Consider the following 10,288-nt stretch of genomic DNA (forward strand, 5'->3'; position numbering starts at 1 on the left):
TTGGAAGCATCGAGCAGGAACATGTTGTTACTAGCAACCATCACCATCATTTGTGTAGAGTCTATTGCCTTGTTCTTTATGACACATTTATTATCATCAAACAATAGAGAGTATCCCTTCTTCATTAATTGTCCCACACTTAACAGACTGAATTCTAATCTTGGTGCAAAATAGACATCATCAAGCAAACAAAAATTACCATCGGTGGTAGTAATTTTAACCGTGCCTTTTCCTTCAACATGCAACTCCTTTTTATCTCCATGGTGGACCGCCAGTTTGAAGCTCTCGTCAAGCGTCTTAAAGCTCTCCCTTGGCCCGGTCATATGGTTGGAACAACCCGAGTCTATAAACCAAAGGCAATTTGAGTTGCCATTTTCTCTGGTGTGAGCCATGAGAGAAAAAGAAGTAGCCTTTTCATCAATTGTATATGCCATAAATAACTGTTGCTCATCATTTATTTTTACATCTTCAGGTTCTTCATTATTAGCAGCAACATTGGCTTGAGCCTCTACCAAACAATCTTTCTTCATATGACTGAACCTGTTACATATTGGGCACGGTTTCCCATGATTATTTATTTCCATGTTTCTTCCTCGACCCCTACCACGGAATAAGGCTCTTCCTGTGCCTCGACCAGATGCAGAACCATTGCCTCGTTGGAGTCGATTAGTATCTTGATAAACCTGCAATGCTTGTTTTTCAATTTTGTCTTTCTTCTCAGGTGTACGGTTGTTAATCCGTTCTTCTTGAGATTGAAGTGACCCCATCAACTTAACAGGGGTAAGTTTAGATAGGTCATAGGATACTTCAATGGAGGGTACAATGTAATCGAACTTAGGAGTAAGACTACGAAGAATTTTTTCGACTATGGTTTGATCAGAAACTGTTTCACCAAAAGACCCTTTGTGACTTACAATAGTCATTACCCTTTCAAAGTATTCACCGATGGATTCTTCTTCTTTCATCAGCCGGTTCTCAAACTCTCTTCGTAGGCCTTGTAACTTGATTGCCTTAACTTGGGAGTCTCCTTGAAATTCCATCTTCAAGATGTCCCAGGTCTCTTTTGCCGTATTTGCAGCAGCCACTCGAGAGAACAACTAATCGTGCATTGCTTGTTGAATAATTGCCATAGCATATGCATCTTTCCTTATGGCAGCCTACAATCGAGTTTGGTCTTTTTCAGTAGCATCAATGCTGGTTTCAACCAATTCCCACAGATCGCAAGATCGTAAAGTTGTCTTCATCTTTATGCTCCAATACTCGTATCCTTCAGCTTTGAAGATCGGGATTAGAGTTGGAGCAGTCGGTAGGGTACTGGTAACTTCGGCCATAACTTCGATTGTAGAGGATTGAACAAACAATTAAGCACTTGTTGGCTCTGATAACAAATTTGTTGGTATTTTGAGCACAAGTATACGATATTGAATTAGATGGAACAACTTGAATAACGTAAACAAAGCAAAAGACTCGGACTACTATACAACCTAATCCAAACGGCTTTATTCCCATCACGTGCACAGCATCATACTTGAATTATATTTTAACATTACCTGGTTACATGCTCTACTGTTTCTAAGATTGGTGGATCAATGAAAACGATTGTTGCAGTGTTTCCAGCTGCGGTAATCCTGTTTAGACGAAGATGCAAATGAGATAATAGTTAATAATGGTGTTTTTGAGTGATGACAAATTAAGTTTACAGTATCTATGTTCAACAGTACATAAGAAAGCCACTAATTTGTACAGCGGTCTAGATGCTAATAATTAAAGAATAGTTTCTCCTTGAACTAAATTATTAATTGATAATGATTTAATCCTTAAAATATCACTAATCTTATGTTGAAATTTTTAATGTTTAAGTAGCCTTTTCAAAGAACTTTTGGTTTGTGTTTTTTTTTTCTATTTAGAACATAATAATGAGTTATATAAATAGCATTACACTTAGAGTTTAATTTTTTTTTATATAGCTTTACTTACTTTAGTATTAAATATATACCATTTCAACAGCCTAAAAACAATTCCACAAACAGTCCCCACACATTGCAACAATGAATTTACAGGGAACGCAAATAAAATATTATCAATATCGTCGTATATGATAGATCACGACTCGAACTACCTGACCGGTTAGTTTGGCTCAGATCTGTCTATTAGACCAACATGGCTGCTTGCAAGTGGATCGAGAACACTGCACTTGCTGTCCTTCAATTTTGCCACGCAAAAACACCTACGCGTAGGCAGTATGATAGGGTTTGATATATGTGAAGATTGGATGATAGGGATAAGATGGGAGAACGGTTATATTATTAAAAACGTAAATAAAGATCACAAGATATTCCCGGGCCTAGCCCTCTCTCACCGCATACACGGGAACCATGGCAATGTCATCTTAAACCTAAAACATACTCCCCTCTCCCTATTGACTATTGATACCTATTTATAGAAATATAGTTACACTTAACCCCCTCCCAAAATAGACAAATGACAATTAGTACTAAAACTAGAACATGATTCCTATCATTACTCCTCCCTTCAAAACAGTCTTGCCCTCAAGACTGGTAACGACAATTGACTCGACAACCAAGCGGAGGCTTCCCGAGAGCGTTTTCAAGTGGTCGACATTGCCCATGCACCATCCACAAATAATATGATCCAATACTTAATGTAACACCCCGACCAAAGGCGGCGGAACATGCCGGGGTGCAACATGATTGGACAAATACACAAGACACTATTTAAAGTGACAATATTTATTCAACTTATTTTATTTCAACAAATTAATAAACAACACATCTCATCCACACAAAACAAGTTGAATACAAGTAGCAATTATATTGTTCGTTTTACTAATATCCTAATAGTCTTGGTAACGTTTTCGTCAAGTCCTCGAGTGTAACATCCCGAAATTTCAAGATAATATTAATTATATTACTTAATAATAGAGGGAAAGTTTACTCGGATTATCAGGAAATAAATAAAAGAATGGGAGTTGGTATGGGTCGGGCTAGTGTCGGGTAATGGACGTGGGTTATGGACTCGGATTAATAGAGATGGGTTAAATGAGAATGGGCCTTAGGTCCATGGGATTTCAGGGGTATAAATATCCCCTAAACCCAAAATATCTTTCATTTTTCACCAAACTCCCTAACACACACACACACACCACACACTAACTTCGCCGGAACCGGGCCGAGCCAAGGGAAGAATCAGGCAGGTCCGAGAGAAAGAGATTAGTGTGCTAGCAGGTTAACGAGATCCAAAAAGCTCAAAAAGGTATGATTCTTGGCCTTTAAGGTTTAAAGATCCAAGCTTTTTAGTGTATAAGCGACCGAAGATGGTCGGGAAGCGTAGTGGGTGATATTGAACCATAGCAAGGGTGGTGTTAAAATCGCTCAAAATGCTGGAAAGAAACCGAACAGCGGCTGTCTGGGCAACTTCGCCTTCATCTGGGCAACTTCGCCTTCAACGCGACGAACTTCGCCTGCAAGCTAAGTTCGCCTGATGAACTTCGCCTGCAAGCTAAGTTCGCCTGATGGCAACTTCGCTATAAAGTTAAGTTCGCTTGATGATAACTTCGCCTGAAGCCAAGTTCGCCTAAGGTTTAACTTCGCCTGAAGCCAAGTTCGCCTAAGGTTTAACTTCGCCTGAAGCCAAGTTCGCTTCGCCTGAAGCTAAGTTCGCCTGAGGTTTAACTTCGCCTACAGCTAAGTTCGCCTAAGGTTAACTTCGCCTAGAGCTAAGTTCGCCCGAGGGTTAACATCGCCTAAAGTCAAGTTCGTTTAGAAAATAAATTAAAAATCTAATGAAAAATGTGTTAAGACAGTTAATGGAAATAAAATTTTTCCAAGCTGACCTGGCAGCTCGACCCCAGCCAGGGGCTCTGCCCCTTGGACCCTGCTAGGGGCTGCCGCCCCTAGACCCCGCTGCCAGGGGTGCTGCCCCCGGACCCCCGTTCGTTGTTGGTCATATAAAGATAGAAATACATTATGAGAAGTGATAGTTAATTGATACGTATACTTGTTATACAGTCAGCCGTGCACAACTGAAGAAAGGGATTACGATTAACGGTGAACGTAACCGTGTTCAGGTGAGTTTCTAGCCCCATTCCTTGATACGTATACTTGTTATACAGTCAGCCGTGCACAGCTCGACCCCAGCCAGGGGCTCTGCCCCTTGGACCCTGCTAGGGGCTGCCGCCCCTAGACCCCGCTGCCAGGGGCGCTGCCCCCGGACCCCCGTTCGTTGTTGGTCATATAAAGATAGAAATACATGTTGGGTTTCTATGGATATTTTAAACTTAGTTAACCATTTAACTAGTCATTAATTAAGGCGGAAGCGTGAAAATCACAAACTTAAACATATGTATCCATATGTATATATATATATATATGTATTACAAGTTTATATGATATGTGTTCATGAACAACCTAGTTTATTCATGTCATAAGATTACCAATAATCTATATATTAGAAACCCGAGGCAAGGATCAAATAATACGGAAAAACTAAACTATCAAAGCTATAAACACTTACATTCTTAACCCTTTAAGAGTGTAGTTGAAGTTGAAGAAGATGATGCTGTTTCTTGGCTAGCTTTCAAGGAGAAAACCTCAAATGGTTCGTACCCCGAGCCTCCAATACACACCAAGCTATGTTAGGGAGCTTGAACACGAGAAACCGAGACCCGAACCTTTTCTTTTCTTGACTTCGGCCGAACCAAAAACAAGAAGGAAAGAGAGTGGTATATCTTTGAAAGTGTGTTGAACCATTCTTATATATATGAGATCATATCTCAATCAAATCTATGGTTAGGTTCATTTTTGGTCAAGTAAACTTTACTCAATCTCCAACAAAACTTTACCAACTTTGACCAAGTGTATGGAGTGTGTGTGTGACTCATGTTTAAATGATATATTTTATACTTTATAAAATATATAAACACCCCATCTTTTATAAACCATTTTATAAAAGAACACATGTCTAAATAATCATTCCAATAATAATTATTTGAATAAATAAATTAACCAATTAATTTATTTAACACTTTCAAGTAATTATTCAGAAACCTGATTTCTGAATGTATCGTGTTCTGTATTTGTTTTATAGATTATATCTCAACAAATACATAATTGGTGTGTGTCTAACTCGTTATTGGGTATGACCCGACTTGGATCAAACACGGCTAGCCACATTAACCTAATTATGTGTCTCGGGCATACGGTATTCCAACAATCTCCCACTTGCACGAGACTCATGGGAAGTTAATGCTAATGGTGAATACCGCCTAACAACAGGTCACCATCCCTAGTGTGTTTGACTAAGTGCCATTCAATAACATCATCCCCTTCAATTCCATACTTGATATGATATAGGTAAGTCTTATCATTACATCCCTTTATTACTAGATGTCCTGTCAAATCGAAGAGACACAGAGTGATCATTCTCTCAATGATTTAACTTAACAGGCCTTAGACATCTAAACTCTCAACACATAAGAGGAACAAATCCCATCTTGACTGCATACACCCTTGTTGACATCTCGTATGATATCTGAGCTCTTTCTTACACGTTATCGTGTTACCGAAATAACAAAGAAGAGAGTCAAGTTATCAGACTTGATGAAAAACCAGATCCAATATGCATCTCAGGTCAAAGGACACAATGATACTCGCCTTTACTCAAGGATTACTTATGATCAGTTACACTAACTCCATGCAGTGATCCTTGAGAGCGGGTCAGTCCAATATTTGTATCCCACAAATATCTATGAACTTTGTTGGCAAACCTATGCCCTATATTCATCACATGAATATCAACCAATCCGGGTTCATAATAGTCTTACCTTCATACTTGTTCCCACAAGTATGATCGACTACGGACGTTTAGAACAACATAAGTCATTCATGGATTAAACATGCAAATATAGAACATAACTCATTGAATAATTAAAACATAATTAATTTTCATGAGATACCCATTACATTCGTTCTTATACAAACACTAAACACAGATTAAATCCACTCACTAGAATACCGAAGTCCTAATGCACAAACATGACCCTCATGCTTTGGCCTATCGAGGAGCTTCGTGAGTGGGTCCGCAATATTTTGATCGGTATGAACTTTATGAATACATATCTTTCCCTTTTCAACTTCATCCCTTATGTAGTTGAATCTGCGCTCAATGTGCCTCGTTTTCTGATGAGCACGAGGCTCCTTGATCTGTGCAATAGCACCCTCATTGTCACAGAATATCTCTAGGGGCTCCTGAATGGTAGAGATAATCCATAGATCCATGATGAACTTTTTCATCCATGCAGCCTCTTGGGCTGCCATTGAAGCGGCGATGTACTCAGATTCTGTAGTGGATAACGCGACAACATCCTGCTTCGAACTCTTCCAAGAGACAGCGCCTCCATTCAAAATGAAGACATATCCCGACTGTGACCGAGAATCATCTCGGTCAGTTTGGAAACTCGCATCCACGTAACCCTTTACGACGAGTTCCTCCTCACCAGACCCATATATTAAAAACATATCCTTAGTCCTTCTAAGGTATTTTAATATATTCTTGACAGCCATCCAATGACTGTCACCTGGGTTGTGCTGGTATCAACTCGTTATGCTTAAAGCATACGAGACGTCCGGTCTAGTGCACATCATTGCATACATAATAGATCCTATTGCCGAAGCATAAGGAACATGCTTCATCCTATCCTGCTCTTCCTTAGAGCTAGGACTTTGGGATGAGCTTAACACGGTTCCTCTAGGAATAGGTACCAAACCTTTCTTAGAGTTTTCCATCCTGAACCTTTTCAGGATTTTATCAATGTACGCACTTTGATTGAGTCCGATCAATTTCCTTTGTCTATCCCTATAGACTTTATTCCCAAGATATATGTCGCTTCTCCAAGATCCTTAATTGAGAAACGACTACTTAACCACGCTTTAACGTTTTCCATACTTGGTATATCATTTCCAAATAAAAGTATATCATCGACATACAAAATAAGGAACATGACTATACTCCCACTAGCCCATTTATACACACACGCCTCATCACCATTTTGGACGAAACCAAACGCTTTGATTTCTTCATTAAAACGATAATTCCACATCCGTGATGCTTGTTTCAACCCGTAGATTGATTTCCTTAACTTACATACTTTGTCAGGATTAGATGGATCGACAAAACCTTCAGGCTGAACCATATGGACATCTTCCTCAAGATATCCATTAAGAAAAGCGGTCTTGACATCCATCTGCCATATTTCATAATCAAAATGAGCTGCAATGGCAAATAATATCCTGATCGACTTAAGCATCGCGACCGGCGAGAAGGTTTCATCATAATCAATCCCTTGAGTTTGTGTGAAACCTTTTGCTACAAGTCGTGCTTTGTAAGTATCTAGATTTCCATGCATATCGGTCTTCTTCTTGAAGACCCACTTACATCCAACCAGTTTGGAGTTAAGTGGACGATCAACCAATTCCCAAACTTGGTTATCGTGCATGGATTGCATCTCGGCGCTCATGGCTTCAAGCCATTTTTCACAATCAGGTTGTGACATAGCATCTTTGTAGGAGATCGGTTCATCCGAATCGACCAAGTAGCAATCATCCACGAGAAATCCATATCTCTCGGGAGGTTGACTAACCCTACTAGATCTGCGAGCAACGTGAGTATGATCAACCATTTGATCACCTTCAACATCCTCGTGTTGAAAGCTAGTATCGACCAACTGTGTATCATCCAGTGATTCTTGAACCTCTTCAAGTTCCACTCTCTTTTCACTAGGTCCTTCCATAAGGAACTTAGTTTCTAAGAAGTATCCTTTGCGTGAAACAAACACTCTTTGTTCACTAGGATCATAGAATATATATCCTCTATCATCCTTTGGGTATCCTATGAAGATACACTTGATGGATCGAGCCTCAAGCTTATTTGGGGTGTCACGTTTAACATAAACTTTGCATCCCCATACCCTTAAATATGAAAGGGATGGAACCTTTCCATGCCACACTTCATAGGGTGTTCGATCCACCCTTTTGGTGGGGGCCATATTCAAAATACGAGCTGCTGTAAGTAGCGCATATCCCCAAAATGATGGTGGTAGTGAGCTTCGTGCCATCATTGATCGAACCATGTCCAACAGTGTTCGATTCCTCCTCTCGGATACTCCGTTATGTTGAGGAGTACCAGGAGGAGTGAGCTGTGAAACAATTCCACAATCTCTAAGATGACTTTGAAAAGCATCACTTAGGTATTCGCCTCCTCTATCGGAGCGGAGTACCTTGATTGTTCGGTCAAGCTGATTTTGTACTTCATTTTGAAATTCCTTGAACATTTCAAAGGCTTCATGTTTGTGTTTCATTAGATACACATACCCATATCGACTAAAATCGTCGGTAAAGGTAATGAAGTACCTTTCACTATTCCTACTAGTGGGCTTGAGAGGTCCGCATACATCCGTATGTATGATACCTAACAAGTCCTTAGCCCTTTCATTTGTACCTTTGAAAGGCTCTTTGGTCATCTTGCCTTGAATACAAGATTCACACTCATCAAACGAACCTAACTCGTTTGTTTTCAAAAGACCATTCTTTTAGAGAGTATTTACACGATTCTTGTTTATGTGTCCAAGGCGACAATGCCAAATGTAGGAATCACTCAAATCCTTTTTGAGTCTTTTGGTGGAAGTTTGATATAATGAGCTATTTGAGGTATTATCATGAACCAATTCATAAATACCGTTGTTTGGTACAGCTTTAAAATAAAAGATACCATTAGATGATACATGCATTTCTGGTTTTACAAATTTAAAGTCAAAATTACATTGTCTAAGAAGGTGCACGGAAATAATGTTCCTAGTCAAACTAGGAGCATACAAAACATTCCTCAAAACAACTTCCAAACCACTTGGAAGCGATAAAGTGAAGTCTCCTCTAGCGACCACGTGCACCCTTGCACCGTTGCCCATGAAAAGACTCACTTCGCCCTTCTTTAAGTCTTCATTCCTTTTGAACCCCTGCAACCAATTGCAAATGTGAGTTCCACATCCGGTATCCAATACCCATGTGTTAGAAGAAATAAGATTTAGCTCAATATTAATCATAAAGACATTACCCGAGGCATGCCCCGCATTCCTCTTGTCTCTTAGCTCCTTTAGGTAGACCGGGCAATTGGGTTTCCAATGTCCGGTCTCCCCACAACCAAAACAAGGATCATCCTTATGACCCCTCGGTTCCACAACCTTTTGTTTCTTTGCCATAACCGGTGACTTGCCCTTACCCTTAAGATGCACAGGAGGACCCTTTCTTTTTGCTACCTTAGCCTTAGGATTGGGCTGAGATCGATTCTTGGATCCACCTTCATTGATCGCAAACACGGGTAAAACCCTTTTACCCATGCTCGCCTCGGCTGTTTTAAGCATTGAGTGAAGTTATCCAATGTTTTTGTCCCACCCGTTCATGTTATAATTTAACACGAAAGTGTCGAACCTTTTCGACAAAGAGTTAAGGATCAAATCCGTTGCTAACTCTTTTGAGATGGGACAATTGAGCTTGGCGAGGCGATCAATGTAACTTTTCATCTTAAGTACATAAGTTGAAACTGGTTGATTATCATCCATTCTACATGCATGCAAGGCTCGAACCGTTTCGAACCTTTCAACCCTCGATTTCTTAAGGAACATTTCCTTAAGTTGAGTAATCATGTCGTACGCATTATGGTTTTCGAAATCCTTTTGGATTTCGGGAACCATAGTCGCCAACATGAGGCATGACACTTGAATGGAATCTTCCGTGTGTTGGACCCAATTCATGTATTCGACCTCACTTCCCTCTTCCGGTTCGTTGGGGATAGGTGTTTCCAAAACATGATATAATTTTTCTTGTTTTAGAACAATCCTTAAATTTCGGAACCAATCCGAAAAGTTATTGTGGTTAAGACGGTCTTTAGCGAGAATAGATCGGAGAGATACATTTTGGACGTTAGGGATTATGTTGTCGTCGACGTGTGCGGCCATCTGCAGAATTTTAATTAAATTCATTTTAGTGTTTTACTTATTTTAATTATTAATACCCTTTTATATATACCAAATATAATTAATAATTAAAATCTAGAATCCAACGATAAACCCGACTCCGGTTAGGTGACCTTTTTCCCATTGTCGGTTTATCAAGGTAGTTATTCATAACAATTGCAAACCCTTTTGCAACTTCTAGAGTTTATGGGACCGGTTCGAAATCATATTTCGTGTCGGCATGTTTATCCCATCAACACCTAT

Source organism: Bidens hawaiensis, unplaced genomic scaffold, assembly GCF_021521415.1.
Source record: "Bidens hawaiensis isolate Kalapana, Puna unplaced genomic scaffold, B.hawaiensis_p1.1 tig00003141_1, whole genome shotgun sequence".
NCBI lineage: Eukaryota > Viridiplantae > Streptophyta > Magnoliopsida > Asterales > Asteraceae > Bidens > Bidens hawaiensis.